The 24813-nt window shown below is 38.7% G+C and overlaps 1 protein-coding gene across 1 annotated transcript in view; it reads right to left on the reverse strand.

Moving 5' to 3' along the window:
- Positions 1–24296, reverse strand: part of ARHGAP32 (Rho GTPase activating protein 32) — a 281739-nt gene extending 257443 nt beyond the window's left edge. Inside the window, exon 1 of the mRNA XM_032868916.1 lies at positions 24229–24296. The gene's annotated coding sequence lies outside the window, so the exon portion shown is untranslated. The remainder of the gene's footprint in view (positions 1–24228) is intronic.
- Positions 24297–24813: the final 517 nt, after the last annotated feature.

A 24813-nucleotide genomic window follows, 5' to 3' on the forward strand; every position in this document is an offset into this window, starting at 1 on the left:
CTCTGCCTGCTTGTGATCTCTCTCTCTTTGTCAAATAAATAAATAAAATCTTTAAAAAAAAAGAATTCATTCAACTTCTCTGAACCTATTTTGATACATGAACACATCAGAAAAGTTACTAAAAAAATTACTTAAAAGCCATTTTTCTGGGATGCCTAGGTGGCTCAGTCACTTAAGCATCTGACTCTTGGTTTTAGCTCAGGTCACGATCTCAGAGTTGTGAGATCAAGCTCCCTGCCACACTCGGTACTCAACATGATCTGCTTAGGATTCCCTCTCTTCTCTCCCTCTACCTCTCCCTGCTGCCGCACTCATTCTCTCTCTTGCTCTAAAATAAATAAATAATATCATTTTTAAAAGTCATTTTTCTTACAATAACTGCCACACTAATTTTTTACACATTACCCCTTCTCATTCACAAAGACAAAGCTGCTAATGAAGTCAAGACTCAATCGCCATGGCTCCAGTTAAGTAATATGATCGGATCTCTGCAATGTATCCTAACCTAAAAACCAATTCACAGTGCTGACCACTGATCATAAAGAGATCAGATGGCGAGGAGGAATTACCTCAAAGTGCATGTACTTATTTAATTGCGTACCACTATACTGATTTCAAATACAAACGTCCTGCTTTATTAATCTCAGGTAAAAGAGATATGCAACCATATAAGCCAGAGACAGCTTTTCTCCAAAATGGTAATGGCAGTATTGTTTTCAAAAACAACAGCTTTGAAATAAAACCTTGTTTTCTCAGCCCCAGTTTGAACACTGGCTAGTGCAACCAAGAGAAGTAAACTCAGAGCCTGAGGGACTCTTTATCTGCAAAAGAGATACTGTATTTATGGTATTCTTTTATTGAAAGATGTTACCAGCTTTTTATTAACTACCTTGGGAGAAGAAGAAAAAAAAAAGTACTGCAAATGCCATTATTCCTACTTTCTCACACACAAAAAACATTTTTCCTGTGTATTTATTAATTCACTCATTCACTTGACAAACATTTATGGGTTTCACTGTCTGAATAATGCCCAACTTTTAAACAATGTAACAGAAAACTAAGGAATTAGTGCGACCCAGATACAAAAGGACTTTTCAACCAACAGAGCTGGAGGAGAGGTTTTTAAAAAGATAACAACTCTAGAGGAAGGAACCCACAAGCCTCTACCAGACTTGTCCATGCATAAAATGGCTGCAATTAATGTTGCCATTTTTGTAAATGAAGATAACATTTTTACAGAGACTATCATTTTGAGATATGAGTACCTAATTGGATTTAGCTGTGTGAACCTAAGATTCTTCTGAGACTAATAAGTATTTCTCCCAATCAAATGTTTAGTGTGGAAGGTTTCTTGTTTTTTTGTTTTGGGGGGTTTGGGGAGTCTGGGGGTGCCTTTTTGGTTTTGTTTTGGGTTTTTTTTTTTTTTGTTTTTACACTTTTGTTTTTCTGGAGTAGGGTCATTCAACAATTCTGTAGAAAGCAAGGAGAAAGCATATCCTAAGTCTACTGGCAGCTTTTCCCATCCTCAAACAATTCCTTGTTCAGATACACAGCCACAGAAGTTCAAAGGTCACTGGCGTCTTTGTACTCAGTTCCATGGTAGTTACAAACAAACTTTTGTCCCCATTCCTTCAATGACATGAGCTGCAACAATGACACTGACTGAACTTTTATATCTGAGGCCTGCATGAGCATTACTTAACTGAAGGGCCACAGTATTTCATTTACACTTCAGCCGTAAATTATTAAATCTCTTTTGTGAAATAAAATAATTTATTTACCTGGACATAAATGAATGTTGAGTCTAGTAAAACACAAAGACCATCACTGGCAGTAATGGTCTTGCGACTTCTTATCATAATTATCATACTTATGATTTTGTAAAGCTTTTCATTAACTTTGTTTTTCAGGATTTCTTTCATCCTTGTCCTTCTATATTTTAAATCATACATGATAAAAAGGAAAGAAATATATTATGGGATTTTATACAGTTAAATCTAAAAGTTCTTTCTTAAAATCTGACAATAAATATGCTTAAATGAGAGCTCTCAAAGTTATAAAGTTTACTAAAATAGAAAAGAACCTAAAGGATAAATACAAATGCATTAATAATTTAAAATATAAGTAATTTTACCCTTATTTGTACATTTTAATAACTCTTAAGCATAAAAGTCATACATTTAATTGTTAAAACTGTCCACTTAAACCACCAATTTTTAAATAAATTCCTACTACTCACATGTGCTAATAGCAATCTCCAAAATCTATTCTAGCACAATAAAATACTGTTATTTTAGCTGAATGATCAAAAACTAATTTACACCTCCCGCCCCCGCCCCGGGGTGCCTGGGTGGCTCTGTCTGTTAAGCATCTGCCTTTGACTCAGGTCATGATCTCAGTGTCCTGGGATTGATCTCCACGTTGGGCTCCCTGCTCAGCGGGGAGCCTGCTTTATTCCTCTCCTACATGTTTGCGTTCTCTGTTGCTGTCTCTCTCTCTCATTTATATAATACATAATATTTATAACACAATGTCTCTCTCTCATATATAATATATATTTATATTTATAAATAAATATTTATAAATATAAATATATATTTATAGATTATATAAATTATTTATATTATAATTATGATATATAATTATATTTAATAATTATATATAAATTAATATATTATAATATATATTTATTTATAAATAAAATCTTTAAAAATAATAATAATTACCCCCCAAAAAAACTTATCCAATAAGTAATCACAAAAGGAACTGCATGAACAGCTCTGAAAGAAATTCTAACAGCAGAGCTGAGAACTAACTACACGGACACAAACTAAGGCAAGATGCTGAAAGAACTTGGCTGATACCAAGATAAGAGAGCATCCTTCACACAGAAAAGTTTCCATAATTGTTTCTAACTAAGGCAAATGCTTTCAGAAGGTTGGCCATACTACTTTAAATTTACTGAGCCCCCACTACTGTACTAAACATGATTCTCCCCAGAGAAAACAGGTCCAATCTCAGATTTTTTATTTTCATGAGCACAAAATACAAAGGAAGACAGTCGAAAGAGGAAAAAAGAATAAATCACACAGCAAAGATTACAGGAATACAGAAATATTGTTAAAATTTAGTATAAGGTAGCTCTGAAACGAGCTAAGAAAAAGGCTTTAAAGAAAAAGTCATTCCAGATTTTGTATAAAATTAACTCAGAAACATTTCTAAACTGCTAGCACCTTTATAGGCTTACTTAACCAAGGGTTTCTTTTGCTACTTCTAAAGTCCATAACCCTGAAACACTAAGAATATTATATTTGTCATATCACTAATCTAGCTAAGTCTAATCTGAAAATTTTTCTGAAACTTTTCTCCTGCTTCAGAACATCCCCCTGTAAAAGAACAACACAAGCTACATGAATTTATTAGTTCCACATGCTAAAACCAGGTCCCCTATTTAAGAAAAAGCCAGTAAAAAACAAACTCTCCTATTCTAAACAAGCAGGGATGAGGAATTCACCAAATAGTTTTCAGGATATACACTTAAGCAAATAAATGTAGGAAAAGTACTTCCTACCAGGAGCAAATTGTTGATAAAGCAATGTGTTCTAGTAATCAAAGTAATTTGGACTTTGAACATCTCACGAAATAATTCCTACAGTATTAAGGGTGCAGCAAAAAAAAAAAAAAAAAAAAAAAAGGCAAACTAAATACAGTTGATCCTGAACACCATAAGGGTTGTGGTGCTGACTCCCCCACTTCCACAGTTGAAAATCTACATATAACCTTTGATTCCCCAAAAACCCAATTCTACTGTTGCCCAAAAGCCTTACCTGTAACATAAATAGTTGATTAACACATATTGTGTATGTCATATGTATCACATACTATATTCTTATACTAAAGTTAGCTAAAGAAAAGAAAATATTATTAAGAAAATCAAAAGGGAGAAAAAATATATTCACAGTACTGTGGGTATTCTTAGCAGACAAAATCTGCATAGATGTGGGCCAGGCAGGGCCAGGCAGGCAGTAGCAACAGCAAGATGCTGTGAGGAGATGTTCTGCAGCCTGGAGGCCCTGGTCAGTGACAGACAACTGGTGTGTGTGCTGGCAGCAACGACATCCTGGAGGCAAGGAGACATCCATGGAGACATGCCTGGAGGTATACCACCGGCCTGAGCCCAGCTGCAGCTCCAGCCACACTTGAGGGGCAGGGATAAGGGGGACATGGGCTCCCTGTACACTCCCTGCACAACCCTGCTCTCTGGTCACCTCCTTCCACTTCAGCCCACCCCCTGCCTGCCAGCCCGGGGTGCTCCACCCAGCTGCCCTGTCAGCACATGGGGAGATCTACAGCCCTGCCGGGTGCGGGTCCTGGGAACCGCTAGGGCCTCGGAGAGCCTCTCGGGGTGCTCAGGCCAGTCACCTTCAATTCCATCCTGTGGTGACTGGGGTGGGGAGCTGTAAATAAATGCCTGGTGGCTTTGGCTATCAACTCCTAAAAAAAATTCCATGTCTAACTGGACCTGCGCAGTTCAAACCTATGTTGCTCAAGGGTCAACTATATATTAGAATCATATTTATCATGAAATTAATATGCTCCTAGGAATAATATATGCAAATTCCTTTTACTATTATTGGAAGAAAAAATATTCAGTCTGATGATTTTTGTACCTAACTGTATCAGCATGATAAATGAAGATAGACCTTTATATAAATGGAGAAATAATGTCTGCCCCTCATACACAATTAGGAGAAAATAAGAAAATTGGGCAACATGTTCATAAGCAATACTTATTTATGAAAGAATAAATGAGGCATGCTAGACATAAACTATAATAGAATTAAAATATAACTCTTGAGTTTTGAATTTTTTAACTTCTAAAAAGTTAGTACTATATTATATCTAAAACAATTCTAGCACTCATGTTATTTTTTTTAATTTCTGACAATATAAAGAACATAAAGAAAAACCCTGCTTTATTCCTTACATTCTTTATTCCTTACTTCTAATATATAGCTTAGTAAATATCTACTAAATTAATATTATTAGTTTAAGCCAACTTACAAATAAAGAGCTGTTAAAACTAGCTAATGCTGTTTTAAAATTATTTCAAAATATGGTTTTATACACTTCAATAAGTTTTTAAAATGTTAGCTCAGAATGTAGCCCAAGAGAAAATAGTTGAATACACATGTGAGAACCTATTTGTTTTTCCAAATGAGTCAACAATGAAGTCACTTACTGTATACTAAAGAAACATACCAAGAAAGAAAATACAGGGAGCCTGGATGGCTCAGTCGGTTAAGTGTCTGCCTTGGGCTCAGGTCATGATCCCCTGGGATCAAGTCCCTTATCAGGCTCCCTGCTCAGCAGAGAGCCTGCTTCTCCCTCTGCCCCTCACCTGGCTTGTGCTCTCCCTCTCTTGCTTTCTCTCTCAAATAAATAAATTAAGAAAGAAAGAAAGAAAGCGAGGGAGGGAGGGAGGGAGGGAAAGAAAAGAAAGAAAATATAAATATATTACATACTAAGTATATTTCTTTTTTCCTAAAAAAAAAAAGAAATAGGATTTTCAAAAAATCTGATTCAAAAATGGGCAGAAGACCTGAAGAGACATTTTTCCAGAGAAGCCCTACAAACAGAAAACAGGTACACAAAAAGATGTTCAACATCACTCAGCATCAGGGGAATTCAAATCCAAACCACAATGAGACAGCAGCTCACAGCTGTCCGAATGGCTGTTACCGAACAGGGAATCCTTGGGCACTGCTGGTGGGAACATTATTTGACACAGCCACTATGGCACACAGTACAAATATTTCTCAGAAAATTCATAATAAAACTACCTTATGATCTAACAATCTCCACTTCTGGATACATACCCTAAGGAAATGAAACCGCTACCTCACGTTCATGTTCACTGCAGCATTATTCACAATAGCTGAAACATAGAAAGAACCTAAGTGTTCATCCACAGATGAATGGATAAAGAAAATGTGGTATATACACACATACATACACATACACAAACACATACACACACACACTGGAATACCAGACATAAAAAAGAAAGGAACTCCAGGGTGCCCGGGTGGCACAGTTGGTTGAACATCCGACCCTTGATTTTGGCTCTGGTAGTGATCTCGGGGTCATGGGATCGAGCCCCCACATCAGGTTCTGCACAGAGTCTACTTGAGATTCTCTCTCACTCTCCCTCTACCCCACCCCCCTCACTTGCTCACATGCTCTCGCTCTCTCTCAAATACATAAGTCTTTTTAGAAAAGCATAAAAGAAATCAAATAAATCCTTTAAGCTTTCTTCCTTTTTAAACACTCTTATACCATATCCTGAAGAGGAGTCAATATCTCTTATTGTTGCTAAACTTAAAGTATCAGCCAGCTACACCAATTTTCAAGCATCCTGGGCTCTGCAAAATTACTTAATGTCAATACACAGTAATTAGGTAATAATTACAGCTTTAAAAAATATTCCATTTTATTATAAATATGGTAAATTTGTGGGAGACACTCCATTAGGAAAAATAACTTTTTATGTCAGAATGATCTGTTTCTGGAACACCTTACTTTATCTAAGAATGCTGAAGCCCAAAAACACTCTCTACCAAAATTAACAAATGCTGCTGACAGACTTATCTCAAAGAATAAAATTCTTACAACTAACTACAAAAATTCTGATACCTTTATCAATGTCAGTATCTTAAAATACATGATGTGAACTTAAGTTTAAACCACTGTAGGACACAAAGAAAAATGACTGCCTTTTGACACTTAATGCTAAGTAGAGAAATGAAAAAAATCATTCTGGGCCAGGTTGTCAGGCTTTCAATTAGCCTCACATCTTAGCACTAAAGAAGTCAAGAGTTTCTCATATTTAACACTCTAATTCTGCATAGAGAAAAATGGTTCTCTGTAATCACAAGCTGAACCTCAAAGATATCTAAATAAGCTACTGGTTTTCACACTGACATCGGTGGGAAAGCATCAGGTGTTCTGCAAACATCTGATCTGAAGGTGTTCCTGTAAGTACATGATTACCTGTTTTTAAAACTGTAACAGGCACAAATTTTTAAAACTGTAACACACACATTTTCAACACACTAGAAACCAGAAATGCATGAACTTGGGTTAACATTCATTAGCAAAAATGGGTAAATATACATTTATTTTACAGATGAATATATATTAAAAAAATACTAATCATCAGTAGAAACACTGGAGGTCCACCTAAGATTTTGCTTGGGGAAAACAGGGGTTTTGTTGCTAAGAGTTTGAAAATTACCAGTTGAGTACAAAAAGGTGGCAACCTATCAGAACTGGGGTGCAAAGTTCCTGACACTTACCCTCCTGGAAAAAGACTACCACAAGAAAAGAACTCAGAACCCTAAAAAACTTCTTTCCTCTTACTGTACCAAATACAGTTTATTTTGAGGTTAATTATTTTTTTTTTAAAAAGCGTTAATACTCTAGTCACACCTCAATGTCAATCACCCCATCTACAAAATCAGTATAAGTACTGACATATACAGTCAAATGATCTTCAACAAGGGTACCAAGACCATTCAGATGGGAAAGGACAGTCTTTTCAACAATGGTATTGGGAAAACTGGATGCCCATATGCAAAAAAGTGAAACTGGACCCATACCTTACGCTACCCAGAAAAATTAACTCAAACAGGATCAAAGGTCCAAACAAAAGCACTGAGATTAAAAAATACTTAGAAGAAAACATAAGGAAAAAACTTCATGTCATTGACTCGTCAATGACTTCCTGGGTTGGACACCAATAGAACAGGCAACAAAAAACAAAATAGATAAGCCGGACTTCACCAAAATTAAAAACTTTTGTGCATCAAAAGACTCTATTAACAAAAGTGAAAAGGCAACCCACAGAACGGTATAAAATATCTGAAATCATATATGTTAAGAGACTGATACCCAGAATACACAAAAAACTCCCAACTCAACAACAACAAAAACCCAGTTAAAAAGTAGGCAAAGGACTTAAATAGATATTTCCCCAAAGATGATATTCAAATAGGCACAAGCACATAAAAAATGCTCAATATCACTATCATTAGGCATATGCAAATCAAAACCACAATGAGATATCACTTCGCATCCAATAGTATGGCTACAAGCAAAGAGATTAAAAATAAAATAATAGAAAATAACAAGGTTGATGAAGATATGGGAAAAACTGGAAAAAATTGGAACCCCTGTGCACTGCTGGTGGGAATGCAAAATGGCAAAGCTGTTGTAGAAAACAGGATAGCTGTATGGCAGTTCCTCAAAAAATTAAAAACAGAATTACCATATGAACCAGCAATTCTACTTCTGGGTATATATCTAAAAGAACTGAAAGTAGTTATCTCAAGATATTTGCACATTCATGCTCACAGCAGCACTATTCACAATAACCAAGAGGTGGAAGCAACCCAAGTATCCAACAATGAATGAATGGATAAACAAAATGTGGTAGGTACATACAATGTAATATTTTTCAGCCTTAAAAAGAAAGGAAATCTTGTCACATGGTACAACACAGATGAACCTTGAGGACATTATGCTAAGGGAAATAAGTCAGCCATGAAAAGAAAAACACTGTATGATTCCATTTATATGAGACATCTAATGTAGTCAAATTCATAGAAACAGAAAGAATGGAGGTTACCAGGGGCTGTGGGGAGGGAGAAATAAGAAGTTGTTGTTTAATGGGTAGAGTGTTAGTTTTGTAAGCTGTAAAAGCCCTGGAGATCTGTTTCACAACAATGCAAATATACTTAACACTACTGAACTATACACCTAAAAATGGTTAAGATGGCAAATTATGTTACGTAAATTTTACTACAATAAAAAAAATTAGTATGAGTAACTACTTCATGGGGCAACTGTGATGATTAAACTGACAATAGATGCAAGGGGCTTAAGAATAGTTCCCGGCATTTCAATAATAATTAATGTTGGCAGTTGATAATACTAATAAGATAGATATTTAGCACTTAGTGAAGCCAAATCCTGAAGTGAGGATTATAAAGAGTTCATTGGAAAAACAAGCCTGAGAATTTAGTAAGTACAGCAGGACTGTGATTCTTGTTGGTTAAGAGTGACACAACGAAACTTAAGTTTAAGGAGGTGAGTACAGCACTCTAGATCAAAGGATCACAAAATCTAAGTCTGGGAAAGCTACAATGAAGAAATTCAGAAGTGCTACCATGACATTTTGGTCATACCTTGAAATTCAAGAACAAAAGAAAAGAGACAGAACTTATATTAGAATGCTAAGCAACCATCCCTTCAGATCTGTACTTTAACCAACAAATACCTCATAGAAATTAACCTTGGCTAGCAAGTTGATACACAAAAGCCAAGCTTAGTTGCTTATGTTTCATAAGCTTTTTTCCCCCATCAAAAGTTCTAAGAAAAATATGCATTTAAACTTAAAAAGCTCAATCTTTGAAACTCAAAAAGTCTTTAGGATTAAATCCCAGATTTTCCAGAAGAAACACAGGACTGAAATGGATAAACATCATGCTCTCCTCTCACTGACCACCTGCTCCCAAGTAAGGAGGCAGACAAATCAAGAATACAGACTATGGAGGCACAAGGACTATCACCATGATGGTCAGCTAAACATCAAAGCACCCACACATTCAAAGTAAAACCTTGACTACTTAAAACCCTTAGAGCAGGGTTTTAACCTTAACCTCAGCACTATGGACACTTAGACCAGGTAATTCCTAGGGGACATGCATGGGTAACATTCTGGGGAGCGCCTGGCTGGCTCGGTCATACATGCAACTCTTGACCTCAGGGTTGTAAGTTCAAGCCCCACTTTGGATGAAGAAATTAATTTAAAAATAAAATCTTTTAAAAAAAGAAGAATATAAATCTGGAAAACATCTCCTTCCCAGCCCAAATTAAAACTTGAGAAGTCACTTCACAATACTTAAAAGAGCACACCTAGGAGTGCCTGGGTGGCTCAGTGGGTTAAAGCCTCTGCCTTCGGCTCAGGTCATGATCCCAGGGTGCTGGGATCCAGCCCCACATCTGGCTCTCTGCTCAGCGGGGAGCCTGCTTCCCTTCCTCTCTCTGCCTGCCTCTCTATTTGTAATCTCTGTCAGTCAAATAAATAAATAAATAAATAAATCTTAAAAAAGAAAGAAAAGAAGAGCACACCTAGATTTGAATTGAGAATCAATCCACCATTTAGTTAGGTAACCTGAGTAAATGACCATATTTTTCCAAGGTTTAAATAAAATAATATTTGTAAAGATCAATACAGAATGGACACTAAATAAAAAGAATAATGAATTTAGCTTTAAGGGCTAGAACTTTTTATAACTGCTTTCTGAAAAAAAATTTCTAAAATACATTGTACATTCTCCTGCCTTAATGTAATCTAACCTTTTATAAACAACTCGGAAGTAACCACTCTGAACAAACATCACTGCTGACCTGTGAGCAATGCAGAAGTTAAGGGCGGAACCCCCACACAGATATAATTTCCGATTTCCAAAAAACTTAACTGCTAATGGCCTACTATTTTGACCAGACGCCTTACCAATAACACAGCCAATTAATATATATATGTAGTACATGCTGTATTCTTCCAATAAAGCTAGAGAAAAAATATTAAGAAAACCATAAGAAAAGTACATTTACAGTACAGTACTGTATTTGTTTTTAAAAATCTGCATATAAGTGGACCTGTGCGGTTCAAACCCAGGTCATTCAAGAGTTAAGTGTAAATATGACAGTAATCTAGGGACAAGAGCTATCAAAATAAATAATACAGAGAATCAAGTTTCAAAATGATGCATCAATTAAACAGTAAAAAAGTAAAAAAAAAAAAAAAGAAAAAGGTTTTAATAGGAATTAAATGTAAAACAGAGTCTTTAGATTAAAAAGTATCAACAAAGGGAGATGACATTACAGAAGTTGAGAAAGAAAAACTCTAAAAAAATTGCCTTCATGCCCTAAATGAACCAGAAGTAATAGGCTGTCCAAAAAAAATACATGAAAGCCAATTTGGGTTAGTAGAAAGAATATACCAAAATAAGAGTCAGAAGAACGGAGTTCTAGTTTCAACTGCCCTACTTGACTGAGAATATGTAGCTACATTAAGCTACCTAACCTACATCTATATCCTCATTAATAAGAAGGGCACAAACCTACTTTGACATCTCCAACACTGTCAGGCAAACCAAATAATGTGATAAGAAATGCTATTAAGGTTTTATGCAAAACACTTTATACACAGAGATCGTACGTCAATCTAGAGCAGGGTTTCCCAATCTTTTTCACTTACGACACATACAGAAAATGCTAATACTGGTACAGACACACTGAGGTAAATAAGCCAGGCTATTGGAGGCCAAGCCCCGAAGCTCTTACCACTCTGTCACTGACCATCCTCTCTTAGGACTCAGGAAATCAGTATGTCTGGCCCATCTGTAACACATTCAGAGCATTGTCTGGCACACTGGCTAAGCAGCTCTAATTAAAACAACATGTGTAATGTGGAGCACTGTAAGAGGGAATGCAACACTTTCCACAATAACCAGCTGTGGCAAACAGAATGAAGACCAAAGTCTGACTGTGCTAGAACAGTACTTCTGTGGATCTAGGCAACTGGAACACCCATCCTGGGCCTGGGGTCCTGGGGGGTCATGCACTGACCTCTCACTGGCCACACACTTGACCAGCTGTTTTCAGGGCTTAAAAGTATACATAACTGCAGCTTACTTACCCCAGCCCTCCTCTTACCAAGGACCCCAGAATCTTTTATTTACAGGATTGCTCAAGGCTGTTCCCTGAATTGATCCTCCCAAGGGTAGATGATTCTACCATCAGTATTTACAGCCCTATGCCCAAGGGATAGTCAAAAAGTTGCTGTGCAGGGGCGCCTGGCTGGCACAGTCAGGAAAGCATGCAACTCTTGATCTTGAGGTCATGAGTTTGAGCCCACATCAGATGTAGAGTTTACTAAAATAAATAAACTTTAAAAAAAAGAAGTTGCTGTGTGAAAGGTATGTGGGGACGCATGTCCCTCTATGTGCGAGGACAAAGTTCGTCATGCAAGGAACCTGGAGTAAGAAGGGGATGTAAGGTGGGAGGCTGGTTCTGGCATGAAACACAGAGTCTGAGAATTCCCCCTCTGACTCTGATTTTAGGTCATTATGAAGTTTTATTTATAAAGGTAGGCAATCAGTGGGCTTGATTTGTGACTTACACATTTTCAGACATATGGCATATGGACTTTAATTTTAATTCCTGCCCTGAGCCCCAAAAATGTTAGGGATGGGCCAGGAAAAGGATCTAAATCCCTTGTCATATGAGGAAATTTTTAAAGAAAAGGAGTACATTTAGCATAGAAAGAGAAAAGGCTAGTGAGAAGATTTTAAAAACACCAGCCATTTTTCACATGACAGCTAAAAAGCTATCATGTGGAAAATACAGCAGATCTGTTTTGTATTGGAAGTGCAGGGAAGTACATTCTGCACTTTAATATAATGAGTAATGTTTAAACAATAAGAACTCTTTTTAAAAAGAGTTGGGCAGTCATGTAACTGAGTTACAGTTTGCAACATCAGGTGTTGCAAATACAGAAGAGGGCAGACAATTATCTTCCAAAGATAATGTAGAAGGAATTCTGATTTTGGAGAAAGCTAAGACCACGAATTCCCCAGAAGCTGACATAATTGCAGTATTCAATGATCTATGTACACATAGCTTTACGAACATGCAGAGTTAACTGGTGTGAAACACAAGGCAAAATTAAAGCTTAACCTGAGATAACCTTTCGTTCTTAAAAAGTTCCTGCTGTCAGCTTACTCTTGTCATATGCCGCCTCACAAAAATGGAGGTAAATTGCTCTATTCTACAAAATTAACTACAAAATAAAGGCTAAAGCAGACTTACTTCAGGGATTTTTTTCCCCCATCCTCCAGAAAACCATAACCTTCCCTATTGTTCCCAGTTGGATCCTCTGATTTATCATTATCACTGAAAACCTTGTCTCCCGTTCTCATGATGGACTCTGTCATCAAAAAACATTTATTAAGTAAAAATGTTAGGGATATAGTATGTATCTAGCGAAGAGGCCCTGCTTCTCAAATACCTTGTGGAGAAGGGGATTATAAATTAAATGGACTATTCTGGCAGGGGATATTGATAATAAAGGAGGTTGGGCCTGTGTGGAGGCAGGCAGTATAGGAGAAATCTCTGTACCTTCCACTCAGTTTTGCTATGAACCTAAAACTGCTCCGAAAAATAAACTCCACTAAGAAAAAAAAAGGTGGGGGTGGGGGTAAGAACATCGTTGTGAATACAGCCCAGTGAACAAAGAAAAGAATAAAGGAAGATGAGGTTGAAGAGAAAGCCAGAAGCCATATGATGCACTACAGGCATTCTGCACCACCTTTTTCTTTGTTGGTGGAGCTGTCCTGTCCACTCTAGGATGTTCCACAGCATCCTTGGCCTCTACCCACTAGATGCGAGTAAAACACTGTCCCCACCACCTCACCCTAAGTCTGACAATCACAAATGTCTCCAGACACTACCAAATGTCCCCTAAGGGCAAAATCCTCCCCAGTTGTGAACCACTGGTACAGGGTTTCATAAACGCCGTGATGGAGGTTTTATCACGTTTCCATGATAAAATTTTCAGCTTTAGTTTTAGTGTTAGGTGTATTAGAAAGTCAGTTAAGGAGATGATATGATCAGATTCACACTTAACATTACTTCAGCCTCCTGTGTATGAGGTAGTGAGTAGGACAAAAACAAAAGAAGAGGCAGAGAAGTCTGCTGCCATTTTCCAGAGGAGAAAGGCTACTGCCTTGGTTTCTAACATGGAAAAAACTGAGATGTAGGCAGAGCTAGTACTCTCAGGGTGGAGTTGCCAGGTCTTAACATGAGATGAGAAGAGAAAAAGTGGAGGATGACTCCATGGGCTTACACCACTAGACAGATGGTGGTATCCCTTCTTGAGATACCTAAGACTTGGGAGAGGTGGTGAGAGGAGTAAATGAAAAAAAGAATAATGCATAGTTCGGCCTGCTGTGTTCATGTTACATTCGAGGTACCTATTAGATATCCAAGTGGAAGAATGGAGTTAGAGGAACCTTGAGCTCAAGAGAAGAAAAATCAGTACTAGAGATGGGAATTTGAGCCTCATCACCATATAAGCGGTATCTGAAACCATGAAAATGGATAAAATCACCTGAGGAGAGCCCAGGGACACTCCAAATGTTCGGGAAGCAGTAGAGAGATAGAGATAAGTTGGCAAAAAGACACAAAGAATGAGTAGCAAGGACGTCAGAGGAAGTTAATTGACCAATGTGAAATGTTGGTGAGAGGTCAGTAATATGTAGACACTGAACCAACTGATCACTGGCTTTGGCAACACAGGTCACTGAAGCCTTGATTAAAAACAATTTCATATGAACAATTATATAGGAACAAACTGAACAAACAACTTAGAAGAAATGGAAAAATTCTTGGAAACATACAGCTTACCAAGCCTGAATCAGAAAATCTGAACAGACCAATTAATAGTAAGGAGAATGAATCAAAAATCTCCTGACAAAGAAAGGCCCAGGAGCAAATGACTTCACTGGTGAATTTTACCAAATATTTAAAGAAGAATTAACACCAATCCTTTTCAAACTCTTCTAAAAAACTAAAGAGAAGGGAACACTCCTAAACTCATTTTATAAGGTCAGCATTATCCTGATACCAAAATCAGAAAAGGACACTAGTAGAAAACTACAGGCCAATATCCCTAGATGAATATAGATGCAAAAATTCTTAATATAATTCCAGCAAACTGAATTCAGCATCACATTAAAAGGATCATTCATGAGGATGAAGTGAAATTTATCCCTAGGATGCAAAGATGGTTCAACATACACAAATCAATCAATGAGATAAATCATGTTAAAAAAAAATGAAAAAAAAAATATGACCATCTTATTAAACACAGAAAAAAAATGACAAAATTCAACATCCATTCATGATTTAAAAAAAAAAAAACCCTCTTAAGATATTAGGCACAGAAGGAGCATATCTCAACATAATAAAGGCTATATACAACAAGCCCACAGTTAACTCATACTCAATGGTGAAAAGATGAAAGCTTTTTCTCTAAGATCAGGAACAAGACAAAGGTGTGCACTCTCACCACTCCTTTTCAACACATTACTACCGGAAGTACTAATTCGAGCAATCAGGCAAAAAAAAAAGGAAAGAAAACAAGGTATCAGAGTTAGAAAAGAAGAAGTAAATTTGTCATTACCTGCAGATGACATGATTTTATATTTAGAAAACCCTAAAGACTTAATAAAAACTATGAGATCTAATCAACGAATTCAGTAAAGCAGCAGGGTACAAAATCATTATACAAAAATCAGTGTGTTTCTATACACTAACAAAATCTCTGACAGAGAAATAAAGAAATCAATTCCACTTACAATAACATCAAAAACAATAAAATATTTACACATAAATTTAATAAGAAGGTGAAAGATCTCTACATTGAAAACTTACAAGACATTGATGAAAGAAATTAAAGACACAAATAAATGGGTCCATGGACTGGAAGAATTAAGACTGTTAAAATATCAATACTTCCAAAAGTCATTTTTAGGTTCAATTCAATCCTTATCAAGATTCCAAAGGCATGTTTTACAGTAGTAGACAAAACACTCCTGAAATCTATACAAAACCACAAAAGATTCCAAATAGCCAAAGAAATCCTACAAAAGAAGAATAAAAAAGGAGGCCTCACAATTCCTGATTTCAAGCTATACTATAAAGCTATAGCCACCATAGTCACCTAAAGCACAAGAAACAAAATAAAAAATAAACAAGTGGGACTACAACAAAATAAAGCCTCTGCACGCAAAAGAAGCCATCAAAGTGAAGACAATGTACAGAATGGAAAAATGTATTTATAATCCACATATCTAATAAGGAGATAATACCCAAAACATACAAAGAGCTCCTACAACTCAATAGCAAATAAATAAATAAATAACCAACCCAGTTAAAAAATGGGCAAAGTCCCTGAACAGACATTTCTCCAAAGACAATATACAAAAAGGCCAACAAGTACATGAACAGATGTTCAAAATCAGTAGTCATTAGGGAATACAAATTAAAATCACACACACATGAGATCTCACCTCACACGTGTTCAAACAGCCATCACCAAAAAGACAAGAGATAACAAATGCTGGCATAGGTGTGGAGAAAAGACAATCCTTGCGCACTCTTGGGACTAATGGTACAGCCATTATGAAAACCAGTATGGAGGATCCTCAAAAAAATAAAAATAGTACTCCCATATGCTGGATCATATGATCCAGCAATTCCACTTCTGGGAACAGATCCAAAGGTAACAAAAACACTGGCTGGAAAAGATATCTGTACCCCCACATTCACTGCAGCATTATTTATAATAGCTAAGACATGGAAACAACTGTAAGTGTCCATCAGTAGATGACTGGATAAAAAAAGCTGTGGTATATACACAATGCAGTATTATTCACCCATTAAACAACAAGAAGAAGAAAATCTACCAGTGGCAACAACATAGATGGACCTCAAAGGCATTATGCTAAGTGAAATAAGTCAGACAGAGAAACACAAATACTCTATGATCTCACTTACATGCAAAAATCTTAGAAAAATTATATTATATTTAAAAACCCCAAACTCAGAGAAAAAGAGAGAAGATTTTTGTTTATCAGAGGTGGGAATGGGGAGAAGGGGAAATTGGAGGAAGGTGGTCCAAAGGTACTAACTTCCAGTTATAAGAGAAACAGGTACTAGGGATGTCATGTACAACCTGATGAAGTTAGCTAATACTGCTGTAGGATATACAGGAAAGGTGTTGACAGCAATTCCTAAGAATTCTCATTACAAGGAGAAGTTTTCTTATTTTCTTTTTATTGTAACTGTAAGAGAAGATGAATGTTAGCTGAACCTCTTATGGCAATCATTTCACAGCATACATAAATCAAAACATCATGCTATATGTTTAGGCTTAAACTTATATAGTGATGTCAATTATTTCTCAATAAAACTGGGGGAAAAAAACAATTTCAGTAGCATACTGGAACAAGAGCTCAAACGGATCAGGCTAAAGAAGAGAAGAGTGGTGAGGAAGAGGACATGGACGTATAAATAACTGTTACTGCAAAGGGACCAAAGAAATTGGTCAACAGCTAAAGGAAATCTTAAGGTAAAGGAAAGGTAGTGTAAGAGAAATTATTCATTCACTTAAGATATTAGTTGTTCAAACAAGGTAGAATTTTATTCCTCTCACTTAACCATCTGAAGATAAATGACCAGTTCATCGCTGGCAGGAGACTCCAAGGATCCTTCTCCCACTAAAATGCTGCTCTCACCTGTAAGGTTGACTAATACGCACCAGCACTAACTACACCATCCTCAGCCAAAGGGGGAGAAAAGGAACAGAAAGCAACCAGCTTCTTTTCTAAAGCCATGACCCAGATCACATACATTACTTCTGGTCACATCCATTTAGCAGAAATTTCATCACATGGTCACACCTAGCTCTAAGGGAAGGTCGAGAAAATGTAGTCTAGTTGGGTGGCCGTGTGCCCAGATAAACCCTGAGGGTCCTATTACTAAAAGGAAGGTGCAGAGAATGTCACTTGGTGAATGATTAACCATCACTGCTCCAAGTAATATAAGGCATGTCAGTGTACAAAAAAGAGGTGATCCAGTAAGAGAATAACTTACAAGAGAAAATATGCAGAAGTGAAGACCTTAAGAAAGCAAAAATGATTGAGTTCCAAGACTCAAATTTATTGCCTCAGAAGCAGGGACACGTGTGTCTTGCCACTTCTCAAATGCTTGACTTTTCATGAGAAAGGTTGTCCTCTGAATGCATTTCCAGGAAATTTATGTAACCCTTTCCCAGCTTCTAATAAATCAAGCTATTACACAGAATGAGTGTAAAAAATCTGGCCTGAACTAAGCAGTTCAAATGGGTTGTCTCCTGAGAGCTGATTCAGATAGCTGCTGCTCTGACAAAGAAAATATGAGGAAATTTCAGAGCTGAAGGGAGTCCAGTAGGTTCATTTTACAAATGTTCAAGGCCACAAAGTATCCTTTCCCACAGTACATCACAACTCCTCAAACTGCCACATCAAGGATCATCCCCCTGTCCTTTTGCCAACTCTTTTATAATATTATTTTTCATAATAGAGTTATCTTCCCAATGAAATGAACACTTCCTGAGAGTAGAGACTCAATGCCACCTTTTTAAATATCTATTCTCCAATGCATCTAGCATGGTGCAAAATACACAGTATGTACTCAATGGATACTTTTCAGTTCATTGATAAAAAAGATCTGGTTTCCCTCATCTTACTGGAGCCAGCATTGTTATTGAATCTGGGAAGGCCATTGGATATAAAACAACTAGTTAGGACTGTTGGGTTCTCCATTCTATACATGAAGGAATTAAAACAATGAAGTCAAGATCAAGCCTTATCCAAGATGATTAAGACAGAACCCCAGATAATAAAGATTTTACCAACTAAACATAAAGAAACAGAATACGTACTCTAGCATTCTTACCCGGAGTAGGGCACTTTTTTTTTTCTGATAGAGACAACGTAAACATACCATAACACTCATAATACGTAAGTCCACATGCTTTCGCTCTCAATGCTTTCCATCTCCGCAACCTCCAATATTAATGTATATTATAATCCAAAGTATAAAATAAGGTAGTAAATGGATATATGACTGTAAGCCAAATAACAGGCTCTCTCTGAAAACCAGAATTCTACTTCCACTCTGAGCATTCTCGTTCATATGTTCATTAGGAAAAATTAAACCAAACACCTCATTTCTCATTTCCTTTTAACCTGTCCTAAGACTGTTCTCCTTTCTATACCAGAGAAGACCCCCTTGTCAAGGTATACTGTGAAACTGTAAACATCCATTTTACCAAATCTCTACTTTTTACTTACTTGGGGGAATATTCGCTCTCAAACTTCATCTCTCTAGATAACGTCTGGTTGGTTTCTTTGTTTTAACCTCAAGAGCAAATATTAATCTCCTCATGACACTGGGTCTTCTTTAGGTTTCTACTTTTTTTTTTTTTAGGTGCTACAATTAGAAGCCTGCACTTCAATTTTCCAGATACTGCTTCTCTGTGGTTTTACCGGAGGGCCCTTCTGCTTCTACCCCCCTGTTCTACCAAGGACAGTGTGGGAACATTAATGTTCTCCCTTATCTCCCTTGGATCATCCAACTGCACTTAAGCATCATCTGAGGCAGAAACTTCTCCATTTGCAGGAATGCAAGAGCTACAATGACCCCAATTCTGTTTTGTTTAACTCCATTAGAACAATGACCTTTATTTGCTCACTCTTAATTTGGTATTCATGTTAACTAAACCAGCACTTGAAGATGAGAAGCACATCCAACTTCTCAGTTGTAAGATAATTTAAACCAAATACTTCAAAAAGCAGCTTAGTATCAAAGCATCTAGAAAGTAAACTAGGTCCACCTTTAGGAAAAAATATTGTTTTATTATTTCAACTCTGAAGATGTTACAAAGATACTAATGCAAGTCATAAGGGAAATTCAGAGTGTCATATACATGCAAGGAAAGTTATCTAACATGCTGGCCTCATTAAAATAGGTTTTCTCACATATCTTTCTTAAGAAAAAAAAAAAGGAGTAAAAAAAAAAAAAATACCAGTTCCAAATTAGAAGTGGTATCTAAATTGTTTGCAAACACAGAACAGTAACAGGGAATGGTTAAGAACCAGAATCTCCAAAAAATAGAGCAGAATTTTCTTTCCAATCACTTTAACCATCTAAATAAGCAAGTGATTAATAAAAATACAGTATAATTTATGGGAAATTTCTCAAATTATTCCAATTATCAGTTGCTAACTAATAGTTTCAGTAAGGAGAAAATTCAGTAACAAGTAGCATACCACTCAAGAAAACAACTCTGTAATATAGGGGCAAAGGCGACCTACAATATTTTAGGCATATTTAATCATCATCATTATCATCATCTATGACTCACTGAATGCTTACTATATGCTTATATTAAGTATTGACAAGTATCATTTAATCATCACTACAACTTCTAAGACAGATTCTACCGTTACTCTCAATCAAGAAGGTACCTCAGACACCAAGATGTTAATTAGTTTGTGCAAAGTCTGTAAATACCACAGCTGGCAGACAAGCATAAGTCTCTGTGGCTCCAAAGCAGAAATGAGCACCCTTACAGGGGTCCTAACCCCTATAATGCTCTGATAGGAAATAAGGCTTATGCTAGTAAAGCAAAAGATTTTAAGTCCTAAATCAGGGGTTGGCAAACTTTTTCTACAAAGGGCCAGATCATAAATATTTCAGGCTTGGCAGGCCACAATGTCTCTGTGGCAAGAACTCTGCTGTTTTATTGCTGATGTAGCCACAGACAATACACAAACAAGCAAGCATGATTGTGTTCCAGTCAAACTTCACTTATGGACACAGATATTTGAATCTCATACAACTTGTACATGCTATGAAATGTTCTTCTTTGATTTTTTTCCATTTAAAATTTTTAAATCACAGGTACTCAATAAATATGTTTGTTAAAAAAAGTGAAATAAAACTTTTAAATCATTCTTAGTTCTACGGCGCCTGCGTGGCTCAGTCAATTAAGCATCTGCCTTCAGCTCTGGTCATGATCCCAGGGTCCTGCAATCGAGTCCTACATCGGGTTCCATGCTCAGCGGGGAGTATGCCCCTCTCTATACCCTTCCCCACTGATAATGCTCTCTCACTCTCTCTCTCACTCTCTTTCTCTCAAATAAATAAATCTTTTTTTTTTTAAATCATTCTTAGTTCATAGGCCACACAAAAAACAAGCTGTGGGCTACATTTGGCCTACTGAGTGAATTCTGCCAAATTCTATACTAAATAATGCAGACAAATAAAAATACTTTTTTTCTAAAAAGTTCTTTTCATAAATCCTAACTTGTAACCTCCTTTGACATTGTGGGTCTCTTTTTTTTTTTTTTTTAAGATTTACTTATTTATTTGTTTTAGAGAGACAAGCGTGCTAGCAGGAGTTGGGAGGGAGGGAGAAAGAGAAAGAATCCTCAAGCAGACTCCCTGAGGAGCCCAACAGAGGGCTCGATCCAGGACCCTGAGATCATGACCTGAGCCAAAATTAAGAGCCAGGCATCTAACCAACTGAGCCACCCAGGAGCCCCTCTTTTGGTATTTTGAAATGATACTTTAAAGAAGCTCACAAAGTCGAAATAAGCTTGACATCTGTCCCAGAATAGCCAAAAATTCCGAAGAATCCAAAACTACAGGAGGGCCTGGATGGCTCAGTTGGTTGGGTGTCTGCCTTCAGCTCAGGTCATGATCCCAGGGTCCTGGGATTGAACCCTACATGGACAGGCTCTCTGCTGGGGTGGGGAGCCTGCTTCTCCCTCTCCCTCTACCTGCCACTCCCCCTGCTGTGTGTGTGCTCTCTCTCACTCACTCTCCGTCAAATAAATAAAATCCTAAAAAAAAAAAAAAGAAGAAGAAGAAGAAGAAGAAGGAAAAAATCCAAAGCCATAGGTACTACATATGGATTTCCTGAGAAAAAAAACCAAACTCTTCCAAGTAGGAAAAAAAAAACTGGAAGAGGAAAAGATCTAACACATACTCATCCCTATGTGCATTTTTAAAAATTGATGTTAAAATATTTTAAACAATTATGTAATGCCATTAATACCTTATATATATAAAAAATTTTATAAAGCATTTTCACGTTCTTCTCTCATCTCATCCTTCACAACTCTGTTAAGAAAGACAATGCAAGCCTTCTCATCTTCATTTTGTACATAAGGAAAACAAGCTCAGAAATGTAAATAAGTTGCCCAAAGAGGGAACCATGCCACACAGCTACTAAATGGCAAAACTGCAACCATGACCTGGTTTCAAGTCCTCTTGTCTCTTAACTACTTCCATGGACATCAGATTACAAGGGTTATAACAGGTTACATCCTACAAACTCTCAAGAACATTAGCCATTATCTATAAATACAACATTACACAATCTTTAAAATACAATATTTAGTTCATGTTTTCCATTTTTCTTATACCACAGTCTTCTGAAGAAACAGGTGTTACTCCTGGACATTTGTTAAATGCATTTACAGTCAACAGTGGACCTATATATACTGTGCAGACAATACACTGTGGCCCAGCTTGGAAAGGAAAAACCCAGCTGAATAAGACATCTAAAGAGAAAAGAAGAGAAAGAGAATGGGAGGTGGAGACGAATGTATTGCCATTAAAGTCACCCAGCTGATGACTGGAAAATGATGTGGGGGTTGGGAAAAGAAAATAAAAGAAACAGAACTACTGGAATTTAAACCAACATCAAAGACTCTAATGACAGTTGAACCTGCCTGGCTGCTTCCTAGTCACTCCTAGAAAACAAAACAGTTATATAACCAAGGAAGGTTCTTCCAACTAACATTTCCTCTCTGGCCCACTTACACTTTATCGCCTACCTCAATGTGCACGACCATGCAGTAAACTGGGCCTCCACACCAGCTATGGCTGGACAAGTCTCTGTCCAAAGTGCTGCTTTATTCCATGGACTGCTATAAGGACTACAGTATGAAGATGACTGGTTTGAGCACAGTTCCAAACTCACACCATTCTAGAGACTTGTTCTATAAGGCATCACCATATATCCAATTTTAGGAATGAAGTAGGCTCCAGATATTCCTGAAAATGGAAATCAGAACACCATAATCCCTCATCTTCACGAATAGCCCTATTTAAAAAGATTTATACCAATGAGTACTTGAAAAACTTTGACGTCCTGTGGAAGCAGCAATTAAGCATCTATTTCCTTCACTCTCAAGTCCAAAGAGCAAATATCAAGATTCCAAGTTGGACTTCAAGTTAACCAATAAGAAAACATACTTTAATGAATCATAACCATCACTACCCAAAAATATTAAACTCTTATTACTGAATCAAGCTAGCACGCTTTCTGGACTCTCATAGCCACTGTACTCTAGTAGCACATGCTTTTTCTTCTTCCAACAGAAATATGAATACAGACTATGTTTACAAAAGCAACCCGTGTATCAGAAGTTATTTCCATTCAGACTGATTTAAAAAGTCTAAATCTGTGCCAAATAAAACTCTGAAAGAATGGAAAATAAAAGAGATGCTGACAACAATTCGATGTGGCCCATGTAGCATCATGCAGTGCCCGAAGCACTTTAAAAGCAGATTGCAATTCTGCACGCGAATCAAAATTATAATTATCCAAATTCTATTCCCTAAAAGATAACTATTAAACTGCATCCCAAGCATCCTGCTGTGAGTCCTCTCCCTCCACCTTCTTAAAGCTCCAGCAACAGAAGGTGAAGTTATAATAAAGGGTCCAGAAGTAGACTAAAGCTAAGAAATCAGGTTTGACTTTCTCTCCCTACCGTTTCTCGCGATCTGTTTGCGAAAATCTTTAACATAAATAAATATTTCCTCAAGTCAACAAAATGAGAAAGGCACTATAGAGGGTGGCGGGTGAGTTCAGGGCTGGGGGGGGGGGGGGGGGGCAAAAACACTGGTACCGTCCAGTATGTAACGGCAACTTCAGCCAATTAGAAAGATTAGAGGGAAAACTCCAAGGGAGTCCTGCGAGCAGAGACGGTTCGCCCGGCCAGCTCCACGCTCACCAGGGGGCGGGCACCGCGAGGTCGCCCGTGGGCAGCGGAGGGTAACGCTCGAGCGGCGGCTCCTCTGGGAGCGCCGGTGTCCCCAGAGCCCCCACTCGGCCATTCCCTGGGAGTCACGGCTCTTGCCTGACTTGAGCCTCAGGCGCGAAGCACTGCAGCAGGCCAGAAATCCGTCCGAATCCCTGGTCAATCCAGGCCGTGGGGAAACTGGAGATGCGAGCGCGGGAGGCGGTCCGCCCGGAGCGCGGTCCACCCGGGGAGGCTGGAGAAATGAGTCCGGCGGGGACTGGGGTGGGGGGGTGGTACGGGGGAAACCCGAGATGGTCTTCTAAGAACATTCGATCCGGAACCTTTACTTTAATAATAATTTCTTCTAAAAAGGAAAGCAAGGCCCCCGCAGCCTTCCCTGCGGCGCCTGCCCACGTCACCGGAGCCCCCGGCCCTCCCGCGGCCCCCGCCTTACCGAGCCCCGCGGCCCCGCCGCGCCGCCGCGGCGTCGCTGCGACCCGCTCGCCGCTCCGTGTCTGCCCTCCGCGGGCGCCGGGCCCGACGCCCTCCTCCTCCTCCTCGCCGCCGCCGCCGCCGAGCACCGCCCGCGCCGCCGAGCCTAGCGCCTGGCCGCCGAGGGCAGCCGCGGGGGCTCGGCCGGGAGCCCCCCGCGCCAGCGCCTCATCCCGCCTCGCCGCCCCGTCAGGCTCGGGGGCGGGGACGCCGGGCTCCGGGCCGCGGCCTCAGAGTCCCCACCTCCGACACGCACCGCGCTCGCCCTCCCCCGGCGCAGTCGGCCCCGGGGACTTGGTCCTGCGGTGCCCGAGACCCCCACCCCGACGCCTTCGGGCCGCCCCCGCCCCGCTCGCCGGCGCGCGCCCTGCCGGAGCCCGCCGCCGGCGCAGCCTCCGCCTCCTCCGCTCCGCCTCCTCCTGCACCCGCGACGCCCGCAGCGGGGAGAAGAGGCGCGCCGCCGCGGCCGCGGGCACGAGCACGCGCGAGGAGGGCGGGCGGAGCGCGCGCGCGGCCGAGGGCGGCGGGGGCGCGCCCAGGCCTCGCC

Source organism: Lontra canadensis, unplaced genomic scaffold (assembly GCF_010015895.1).
Source record: "Lontra canadensis isolate GAN:19392208 unplaced genomic scaffold, GSC_riverotter_1.0 scaffold36, whole genome shotgun sequence".
NCBI lineage: Eukaryota > Metazoa > Chordata > Mammalia > Carnivora > Mustelidae > Lontra > Lontra canadensis.